Below are 12,500 nucleotides of genomic sequence, written 5' to 3'. Positions count from 1 at the left end.
ATGTGTGTATGTCTGTGGTAGAAACTTTAACATTTGAAGACGTCATATTACATTGACGTCACATTATGACGTACGAGGGTTAGACGTCACGCGATGGAATTACTGAAAGTCTCGGTGATTGTTATTTTGAGCGGGCCGAGACTATTTGGCAGTCGTGTCCATGTAAGTAGGCTACATGCAGACAGACAGATCTAGATCTAGTGTCTCGCTTTCTTGCACAGTTTCACCTATGCTCTTTCTGTGTGTGCGTGCATGTGGGTGTGTGTGTGTGTGTGTGTGTGTGTGTGTGTGTGTGTGTGTGTGTGTGTGTGTGTGTGTGTGTGTGTGTGTGTGTGTGTGTGTGTATGTGTGACGGAGTGATTGAGTTTGTGTTACTGTTTGTCGATTTCTTACGTGAGCCTTGAAGGCTTCGCCTCTTGTTTTTGTTTTGTTTTGCTCAAGTCATCTTTCCGGCGTCTGCAGCCTGAAGTCTCTTTTGAATTCTACGTATCATCCATACTGATACAGGATGATTAATGTCACCTGATACCCTGAGCCATTTAATTATTTATATTATCCTGCGAGACTATTGACTAGTTTTGTGCTGAGGAATACGAAAAGGCGTGGTCGATGACAATAGGACAGATTCGTTTCTGGTATTTCCAGGGGTTGTTGCGAAGAGGGAGTGAGGTACGTAGTGGGAGGTTTGCATCGCAAATACGATCTCTTCTCCATCCTCTTTTTTTCAGACTGGCGGGTCTATTCATCGTTCAACTAGCAAGGTCAAGGACACGGTTCAGTCTGAGATTTCTTGCTGCAGCTAGTAATTTTAAGGGAGGGGTAGGGGGGGGGGAGGGGAAGGGGGAAGGGTTTTACCTACCAGATTTTTTCTTTGAGGTAAGAATCAATTTTGTTTGGGCGGGGTTTACTGTCTAGATTTTTCTGATGGAAAAGACCTGAAATTTTAATGTGGTGTGAGTTTTATTCCCCAGAGTGCAATACTTTTTGATGCAGTCTTTGCTAAAAAAAAAAAATTAAAAAATTAAAAAAGGGGGGTTTGTCAACAAGAAATTCTTTTTTTCCCCAGATGAAAATTGTAACTTTGACTGCCCACTATTCCTACCATCTACAAAGAGCTTATCCATGCTATGCGCTAAACATTTACAATAACCACTCCCCTTGATTAGCTCCTCTGTGAAATTTCATGATTTAAATGTTGTGTAAGTTTTCATCGATTTGAGGCACAGGCTTAACTCAGAATATGCCTTCATATCCACAGAAAAGAGATAAGACATCTCGTACGTAAGAGTAAGCCTGAATCCAACAGATACGCTTGTTGAAGTGTGTTGGCCACATGCAGAAAAGAATAAAAACTCGTCAGAGAAATGTAAATCGTACAATGAAGGGAACAAGACTGAAGATGGCAAAACTCACATCAGAAATGCACATGCTGAGAAGCAATGACAACGGTTAGTCACTGAGAGCTGCGCATAACACACAGGATTTGGGGGGGGGCTTTTACGTCATCACAGGGAATTTCCTATCCGGGACATGTCTGTAGTGATATGCTAGAAGTGCGCAGGAACCCCTCTCCTGGCCTAATAAACAATAAGAAGTATGGAACCAATACTGAAGCGACCACCATCCTCTTTCACCCTTAAGATTGCTTGGTCTTATTTGGTGACGATCCGCAAAAAGAAAGCTAATTTACCTGTTTACGGGAGTCGACATATACGTGTATTGCCCAGAGGACACGCAATCGTTTAACTATTCTTTAATTCTTTTGCAAGCATCGTACGTGGTACGACGGGCGCATTGGCCAAGTGGATAAGACATCGGTCTCATATGCGGAAGGTCGCGGGTTCGAATCCCGGCCGCGCCTGCCCTGGTGGGTTAAGGGTGGAGATTTTTCCGATCTCTCATGTCAACTTGCGAACAAAATAGATTCTGTAATCCATGTCAGAGTTCGGAGGGTTTTAGTAACACGAAAATACCCAGCATGCTTTCCCCGAAAGCGGCGTATGGCTTCCTGAATGGCGGGGTAAAAACGGTAATACACGTAAAAAACCCACTTGTGCAAAAACATGAGTGAACGTGGGAGTTTCAGCCCATGAACGAAGCAGAAGAAGAAGTACGTGGTAGAAGTATTATAGCACACGCCCCGTGTATTGCCTGCTTGCCACTGATTCAGTCTCCAACAACAACAAAGGCAGAACTTGTCTTCGAGGTCGGGCGAGCTAACTGTAAATATAGCAATCCTCGTCTGGTGATTATTCCGTTATCGTTATAGCTCATACAGCGATCTGACATTAAACAGCAAACCTTGTTGACTGCAGTGATTATCGTGTTGAGGCTGACACAGAATCCACAATCAAGCCATTCATTTGGCTCAGCTCTAGCTGACTGTGATTACAACGTCACTGGGATTAGTGACACCGTCGGCGTGACGTGATTGCTTGTGACACGTTATACTTTCACCCGTATCCACTTGTGGGCGCAAGTGTCGGTTGGCGCCATTACTGCCAATCGTAGACATTGGTAATGACAATGTTCACCGGACCGTTCTTGTTGCCTTGGTAACAACTGCATATCATCACACAGTCAGTCAGTGCTCAACAGTTCGCATTGTCACCATAGGCTACAAGACATTCATCGCTAAAGCCCTCTGAACAAAACAAACTTTCACTTTTTAGGGGCTACCATAACTTTTGATTTATAAAAAGAACACACATTCTAAAACAATTTAGAAAAAAAGATATAGTCTGGATCGTGTCTTATTTTAAAGATATGTTTCATTGAATATGGACAGTTTCCTTCTTTTTATCATATAAATTGCCTCCCTTGAATTTGAACGGAACGACAGCACTCAACGCCCTGTGCCCTACTATGAATATCAATAAGATCACTTCAAAAATAAACAAGTCGCGCAAAGCGAAAATACAACATTTAGTCAAGCTGTCGAACTCACAGAATGAAACTGAACGCACTGCATTTTTCACCAAGACCTCGTAGCATCGACAGTCCACCGCTTGTGGCAATGGCAGTGAAATTGACAAGCCAGAAATGCGCGGTAGTAGTTGCGCTGAGCAGGATAGCAAGCTTTTCTGTATCTCTATTCTTTTTAACTTTCTGAGCTTGTTTTTAATCCAAACATATCATATCTATATGTTTTTGGAATCAGGAACCGACAAGGAATAAGATGAAATTGTTTTTAAATCGATTTTGGAAATTTAATCGTAATCATAATTTTTATATTCTTATTTTTCAGAGCTTGTTTTTTTTTTAATCCGAATATAACATATTTAAATGTTTTTGGAATCAGAAAATGACGAAAAATAAGATGAAATTGTTTTTGGATCGTTTTATAAAAAAAAAATTTAATTCCAATTTTCTGATTTTTAATGACCAAACTCATCAATTAATTTGTTAAGCCTCCAAGCTGAAATGCAATACCAATGTCCGGCCTTCGTCGAAGATTGCTTGACCAAAATTTCAATCAATTTCATTGAAAAATGAGGGTGTGACAGTGCCGCCTCAACTTTTACAAAAAGCCGGATATGACGTCATCAACTTTGGTCATTAAAAATCTGAAAATTGTTTAAAAAAACAAATTATAAAACGATACAAAATTACGTTCATCTTATTCTTCATCATTTTCTGATTCCAAAAACATATAAATATGTTATATTTGGATTAAAAACAAGCTGTGAAAATAAATAATATAAAAATTATGATTAAAATTAAATTTCCGAAATCGTTTTAAAAACTATTTCATCTTATTCCTTGTCGGTTCCTGATTCCAAAAACATATAGATATGATATGTTTGGATTAAAAACACGCTCAGAAAGTTAAAACGAAGAGAGGTACAGTAAAGCGTGCTATGAAGCACAGCGCAACCGCTACAGCGCCAAACAGGCTCGTCACTTTCACTAGCGGCGGACTACGTTCAGTTTCATTCTGTGAGTTCCACAGCTTGATTCTATCTATGTCTTTGACTAAATGTAGTAATTTCGCCTTACGCGACTTGTTCTGGATTATGGTGTTAGCTGTCAATCCGTTTGGTGTTTTTTTATCACGACATGGACGGATGCTTAGTGCTAGCCTACAAGGACGTTGGTTGGCTTGATACGTGCACGTGTGTTATTTATTCATGAACTTTTCTATTATTCTGGTGTGTTTTTATATTTGCACTTCAATCTGAGGAAATGTCACTGGTTTTAAGTTTAACTAAGAGAGACAGAGAGAGAGAGAGAGAGGGAGTACGTGTGTGTGTGTGTGTGTGTGTGTGTGTGTGAGAGAGAGAGAGAGAGTGTGTGTGTGTGTGACGGAGAGAGAGAGAGAGTGTGTGTGTGTGGGTGTCGGTGTGTGTGTGTGTGTCGGTGTGTGTGTGTGTGTGTGTGTGTGTGTGTGTGTGTGTGTCGGTGTGTGTGTGTGTGTGTGTGTGTGTGTGTGTGTGTGTGTGTGTGTGTGTGTCCAGTGAGTGACTGCTTAGGAATTTCAGATGTATTTTAGTGCAACTCTCAATTCTTAGTAAATTTGATGTTTTAGTGTTGTTTTTTAATGCAATTCTTAATTTTTAGTAAATGTGATGTATTTTATGTCTGTAACCGCCCGACACTGCATGGCAATTTTCCTTGTGTTTATAAGGACAATAACATTTTTGAGTCTTGAGTCTTGAGTCAGTACGTCGAAACTTTTTTTTGTCAAATCGCAGACAACTTTGCCGTCATTTCAACATATTTGCCGATCGAATTCTTTCTTCGGTGAGAGAAAGGTGACACCAGTGACTGCCTTGAAATTGCCACTCTCTCTCTCGCTCTCCCTCCATCCTGTCTTTCTCTCTCCCTCTCTCTCACTCATTTTCTGAAGCATGTCAGACACCACACACAACTAGAGCCACACTTCTAAACATTTTTTTTTTCAAATGCCAAGTCAGGTGGACGGATGCAAACCTGAAAGTAAGCAAGAAACACAAAAGAACAGAAACAAATTGTTTTCTATTCTGCCGGTCCGCAAAAAACATCCCTGTCTGTTTGCATTGATTCATTCTTTAACATTTACGTCAGCATTCCGACGCAATGCAGCTCTCTCCTTTTTTTCTCGCGAGAAGAGGAATCACTACGAGGTCAGTTTCGCGTAGTAACGAGAGAAAACAACTTGAACGGCTTAGCCAAAGATTCAAGTGTACAATCGAGGTTTTCTAACAGGGTCTCCCACTATACAGCCGAGTAACGAGTAAACGGGTGTACGCGCTGTCCTACGGCTTTTCATTTCAGGAAATGATTAGGAAGCCTTAAATGTAGACACCGCCATTTCTTTTTTACGGGCCTGACACTATCTGACTGGTCATGAGTGGAACACAATGTTCGTTCAATCAGCAGGCTAGAAAATGAGAACGGGGTTCTAAAACTCCATCACTTCGAAAACCTTCACTTCAAGATGGCGGCGTTCCAGAAGCCCCGTATGAGCTTCGTCACAGTCAGTTTTGTGATGACGTGCAGTCACCGTCTTTGCCTTCAAAACAGTTAAGTCAAGGATTCTTTGTATTCACGAAAGAACACAACTTTGTTTGAATGAGGGGATAGAGCTGGGAGAGAAATTGATGGATGGAGGAATCGGTGGACGAAAAACAATCCAAATTGTAATCAGACCCCAAGTATGCAAACAAGCCAAAAGTGAAGTCAGTATAATTATCAGTCAAGGCGAATTATACAACATGTATGTAAAGAGTGCGCTACTTGTATGAACAGCTGCGTTTACAAAAACAAAGCAAGTAGACAGACAAACAACTCAACGAGTAAAAGAAAAATCATGCCCAGAGGGAGGGGGGGCGGTAGAGGCACCGGTGAAAAAGAGGGTGGGAGATAGAGACAAGATCAAAGAGAAAGAGAGACAGATAGAGACACAGGGCGAGGATATGAAAGACAAAGAGAGTAAGCGGAATTTGTTTGTTTGTTTGCTTAACGCCCAGCCGACCACGAAGGGCCATATCAGGGCGGTGCTGCTTTGACATAATTATAACATGCGCCACACACAAGACAGAAGTCGCGGCACAGGCTTCATGTCTCACCCAGTCACATTATTCTGACACCGGACCAACCAGTCCTAGCACTAACCCCATAATGCCAGACGCCAGGCGGAGCAGCCACTAGATTGCCAATTTTAAAGTCTTAGGTTTGACCCGGCCGGGGTTCGAACCCACGACCTCCCGATCACGGGGCGGACGCCTTACCACTAGGCCAACCGTGCCGGTAGTAAGCGGAATGGAACGTAATCAGTATGTTGACACCAATCCCGATACAACACACCAAACTGACTAAACCGTAAGGAATCCAAAAAGGAATAGACTGCCAACGTTCCAAAATTCAGAATCAAAAAACAAGAAAGGTAGGTTGTTGGAACGTTTGATAGAAGCCTTTGCTAACACACTCGATCACCCAGGCGCATGCACGAACGTGACGTACGCGTGCACACACACACACACACGTACGCACACACACACACACACATACACACACACACACACACACACACACACACAAGCACACACACCACACACACATACACACACACACACACACACACACACACGTACGCACACACACACACACATACACACACACACACACACACACGTACGCACACACACACATACACATACACACACACACACACACACACACACACACACACACACACAAGCACACACACAAGCACACACACACACAATCACAATCACAATCACAAATATTATTTTATGTTTGTAATCAACAGGCAAGGTCTGCGCTTGCACATTGACAGCGACAAGAAAATGTCATGACAATATTCACTTTCAGTGTAGGTTGTTTCCAGAAACAAGCGAAAAGGGTTTTTGTAGGCAAGTAATTTGGCGTTATCGATATCATTACGTTATAAATAAATGTGTGTGTGAGTGTGCCTGTGTGTATGGTTGCGTGCGTGAGTATATGTGTGTGCGTGCGTGCGCTTGTGTATGCGCGTTTGTGTATACGTATATGTCTGTGTGTGTGTCTGTGTGTCCGTTTTTAGAGCAATTCCGAGAAAACTGCTGGACAGATCATAATGAAACTGTGCATGTATACACATTCTTCCAGACGATACCCCCAGACGGTTGTTTTTCTCCCACTATTTTATGAATGTTTTTGATGACGTTTTAAGTGGCCTTAAGTGAAAGTTGAGACAGCACTGTGACGACCTCGTTTTTCAACAAATTGGCTCAGTCCGAACCATGGGATTGCATTTCAGCTTGGAAGCTTAAAGATGAATGAATTTAGTTTGCTAATTAAAGTTGTCATGAAAATCGAGTTTTCACAAACGGATTTTTAAAAAATGATTGCATTGTATTCCGTATCTTTTCCTAAATCCAAAAATATACAGATTTGTGATGTTTACTCTGAATATGTGATAAGACCTAAAAAATAAAAAAATTTAGATTGACAAAATGTTTTGATTTCACTTTACACGACTTGTTTTTACCCCCCGCGGGTTAGGGGGAAGAATTTACCCGATGCTCCCCAGCATGTCGTAAGAGGCGACTAACGGTTTCTGTTTCTCCTTTTACCCTTGTTAAGTGTTTCTTGTATAGAATATAGTCAATTTTTGTAAAGATTTTAGTCAAGCAGTATGTAAGAAATGTTAAGTCCTTTGTACTGGAAACTTGCATTCTCCCAGTAAGGTAATACATTGTACTACGTTGCAAGCCCCTGGAGCAAATTTTTGATTAGTGCTTTTGTGAACAAGAAACAATTGACAAGTGGCTCTATCCCATCTCCCCCCTTTCCCCGTCGCGATATAACCTTCGTGGTTGAAAACGACATTAAACACCAAATAAAGAAAGAAAGAAAGAAAGAAAGACTTGTTTTTTAATTTTGTTTGTTTTTCAAGCAGTTGGCGATATCATTTTCATTCATCAGGGACGTCTACCGTGGCTATTTGTTTCTGAACCAAAAGCAACCGTAATTACGAGATAAAGTGCAAGATTAAAACACCCCCCTACGCGTGCACCGAGCCGCGTAGGCGCGAACGCTAACACGTGCGCGCACACACACACACACACACGCGCGCGCGCGCACATACACACACACTCACACACATATACACATAATACACTCACAGACACACACACATACACACACACACGACACACACACGGCACACACACACATACACACACAGACACACACACACATACACACACTGCACACACACAGTATATATATATGTCCTCTCTCTCTCTCTCTCTCTCTCTCTCTCTCTCTCTCTCTCTCTCTCTCAGTCACATACGCAAGTACACACACACACATAGACGTACACACGCACACACACACACAGATGCACACATGCACACACACACACACACACATACACACAGACTCACCACAACCCCCTCGCCCCACCACCACCACAACCACACATACACACACACATACACACAGACTCACCACAACCCCCTCGCCCCACCAACACCGTCCAACCACACACACACACACCCCAAACTCGTCAACCCAAACCCCCAGAACACACGTACAATAGTTTCTCCTCAGGGCCCGACAGAAGCAAGGCAAGGCAGAGCGCTTCGTTTCATGATGGATGCCATAATGCTGGAACGATTGCAGGCCAGATGATCCATCAAACGGCGGCGACTGTGATCTCTGCCGGACAGGGGACGAGCATATAGCGGGGTGGCCGTGATATTCCAGTGCCCGCGGAGAAATGCGAGGAGAAAAGAATGGGCAGCATGGGTTGTTTTGATGGCGCGCTGACAACGATAAAAGACACCACTAAGGGGCTCGCAGGAATTCATCCGCTCTGCGCAAGAATCAAGTCACAAGCTCTTCGGTGGTGTTTAGTTCTTGTTACTAAGGCCAGCTTCTTCTTCTTCTGCGTTCGATGTTGATGGCCGTACTAAGGCCAGCACTTTATGGAACTTTTGATGTGGTTGTGGTTGTGGTTGTTTTTGTTGTTGTTGTTGTTGTTGTTGTTGTTGTTGTTGTTGTTGTTGTTTCCCGTTTTGATTGTTTTTGTGTGGGTGTTTTGTGTGTGTGTGTGTGTGTGTTTTGTTTTCTTGTTGATGTTTTTGGGTGGGTGTGGGGTGTTTTGGGGGGGCAGGGCTGGGGATTCTCTTTCTTTGATTATTTCTTACAGTTTCTTACCCCCAAAAATTCTTTCCTTCTAGTTTGTTTTTGTCCTGTCATTTTTTTTATTTACTTGTTAATGGGATGCCGCAGAGATGCCGTCCCGAGCTGTAAACAGTGTCGACATTATTGTAGAATTATGTAGTGTAGATGCTCGCCATCCTTTGAGAGAGAAAAAATATGGTTGTATAAAGTATTTTGCGCGTTTGGGTTTTTGTTTGTCATTTTCAGGGGGGGGGGGGGGGGGGGCTTTTTCTTGGGGGCCGCTGGGGTGCCATTCAAAATAGTGAACAATATGAGTAGATATCATTGAGATTGCTTTGGACAATGCAATGTGAAGTGAGGATGCTCTCCTTGGTTGCTGACAGAGGGCTTTGCCGTTTTGAGTGCTGCTACTTCACCCCACCTCCACCCTTACCCACCCACACCCACACCCACCCACATCCACCTCCAACCCATCCCCCACCCACACCCTCACCCACTCCCATACCAGCTCATTCCTCTACTTTTCAACTTTTACTGAGGATGAAAGCCGCTTGTTTATTTCAATGCTTGTTATTCTCTCAGATGCCAGGAGAAAGGTTCCGTATACTCTCACTTACTCCATTATACATGTCATTCGCATAAGGAGCGATTACTTCCCTTTGGTTATTTGATATATACCGTTTTCAATGTTTAAATTAATACTCTGATTATGCTTAGCTATACGTTGCACGCTCTCTGATGTGTCAAAGAGTGAATGTGGGAGTGGGGTTGTATATCATACATGACTGCTATTGTTATCAAGTGCTGCTCTTCGGTCAGCCAACTCATCTGGGTTATTTCAAGACCAAAATACGAGGTACGGCCAGTTTTTGTACTTCTGACGTCAGATAGCTCAGAAAAACAACATAACTTCCTGGTGTGTGGATTTACCATTTTTATGATGGGATCCCTCAGGGAAGGGGATTATACGCGCGTGCACACACGCGCGCACACACACGCACGCACGCACGCACGCACACACACACACACACACACACACACCGGCCTCCAGCAGAGCTTCCACCAACAACCACACGTGGCCCCTTAGCCATCAAAAATTCATACCTCCTGTAAGTTTTAAGCCGAAAAGGCCTTCACCAAAAAACACGATCACCCCAGAGACTCACCACCGCTTAAACCTTGATGTTAGGTAGACAACCACTTTATTTGTCATCCCCACAGAGGACGCTCGCGCTGTGAAAAACTAGCACCCTCCTCTTGGGTGGCTACAAAAGTATGCAAGATTCGCAAAATGTTAACCTGTCAGAGCCATAACTTTTTGTTTTGTCAATAATGAAACGTTCCAACAACATACCTTTCTTGTTTTTACATTTAGTCAAGTTTTGACCAAATGTTTTAACATAGAGGGGGGGAATCGAGACGAGGGTCGTGGTGTATGTGTGTGTGTGTGTGTGTGTGAGAGTGTGTGTGAGTGTGTCTGTGTGTGTGTGTGTGTCTGTGTGTGTCTGTGTTTGTGTGTGTGTAGAGCGATTCAGACTAAACTACTGGGCCGATCTTTATGAAATTTGACATGAGATTTTCTGGGTATGATATCCCCGGATGTTGTTTTCATTTTTTCGATAAATACCTTTGATGACGTCATATCCGGCTTTTTGTAAAAGTTGAGGCGTCACTGTCACACCGTCATTTTTCAATTGAATTGATTGAAAGTTTGGCAAAGCAATCTTCGACGAAGGCCGGGATTTGGTATTGCATTTCAGCTTGGTGGCTTAAAAACTAATGAGTGAGTTTGGTCATTAAAAATCGGAAACTTGTAATTAACATTATTTTTTTATTAAACGATCCAAAAACAATTTCATCTTATTCTTCGTCATTTTCTGATTCCAAAAACATATACATATGTTATATTTGGATTAAAAACAATCTCTGAAAATTAAAAATATAAAAATTATGATCAAAATTAAATTTCCGAAATCGATTCAAAAACTATTTCATCTTATTCCTTGTCGGTTCCTGATTCCAAAAACATATAGATATGATATGTTTGGATTAAAAACACGCTCAGAAAGTTAAAACGAAGAGAGGTACAGTAAAGCGTGCTATGAAGCACAGCGCAACCGCTGCCGCGCCAAACAGGCTCGTCACTTTCACTGCCTTTTGCACTAGCGGCGGACTACGTTCAGTTTCATTCTGTGAGTTCCACAGCTTGACTAAATGTAGTAATTTCGCCTTACGCGACTTGTTTTTATTCTGTCAGAGCCGTGTGAAGTTTTGCTTTTTGTGTATTGCGCGAAGATGTCTGCGTCCCCCATTCATACTTCGCATTGTCATTCAAAGCCCCAGCAAAAAGGAAAAGGCTCCATTAGGCATGAGGTTGCTTTTCGCAGCACGATTAGGAGACAGGTACGGTGAACAGACTTGGTATGTTCGAAGTTTTGTTGCAGGTCATGCAGGTTTGTTTTTTTGTTTGTTTGCTTGTACGTTGTATTTTGTAGGGTTTTTTTTTATGTTGTTGTGGTGGTTTTTTGTATGTTGTTGTGGTGGTTTTTTGTATGTTGTTGTGGTGGTTTTTTGTATGTTGTTGTGGTGGTTTTTTGTATGTTGTTGTGGTGGTTTTTTGTATGTTGTTGTGGTGGTTTTTTGTATGTTGTTGTGGTGGTTTTTTGCATGTTGTTGTGGTTGTTTTTTGTTTGTTGTTGTGGTGGTTTTTTTGTATGTTGTTGTGGTGGTTTTTTGTATGCTGTTGTGGTGGTTTTTTGTATGTTGTTGTGATGGTTTTTTGTATGTTGTTGTGGTGGTTTTTTGTATGTTGTTGTGATGGTTTTTTGTATGTTGTTGTGGTGGTTTTTTGTATGTTGTTGTGGTGGTTTGTGTTTGTTGTTGTGGTGTTTTTTTGTTTGTTTGCCTGTATGTTGTTGTGGTGGTTTTTTGTATGTTGTTGTGGTGGTTTTTTGTTTGTTGTTGTGGTGGTTTTTTGTTTGTTGTTGTGGTGGTTTTTTGTATGTTGTTGTGGTGGTTTTTTGTATGTTGTTGTGGTGGTTTTTTGTATGTTGTTGTGGTGGTTTTTTGTATGTTGTTGTGGTGGTTTTTTGTTTGTTGTTGTGGTGGTTTTTTGTTTGTTGTTGTGGTGTTTTTTTGTATGTTGTTGTGGTGGTTTTTTGTTTGTTTGCCTGTATGTTGTTGTGGTGGTTTTTTGTTTGTTGTTGTGGTGGTTTTTTGTTTGTTTGCCTGTATGTTGTTGTGGTGGTTTTTTGTATGTTGTTGTGGTGGTTTTTTGTTTGTTGTGGTGGTTTTTTGTTTGTTGTTGTGGTGGTTTTTGTTTGTTTGCCTGTATGTTGTTGTGGGTTTATTTCGTGTTTGTCTCCTGCATCTTTTTCTTGAAG

The sequence above is a fragment of the Littorina saxatilis genome, linkage group LG1 (assembly GCF_037325665.1).
Source record: "Littorina saxatilis isolate snail1 linkage group LG1, US_GU_Lsax_2.0, whole genome shotgun sequence".
NCBI classification, from domain to species: domain Eukaryota; kingdom Metazoa; phylum Mollusca; class Gastropoda; order Littorinimorpha; family Littorinidae; genus Littorina; species Littorina saxatilis.
This window is presented reverse-complemented; position numbering follows the sequence as displayed.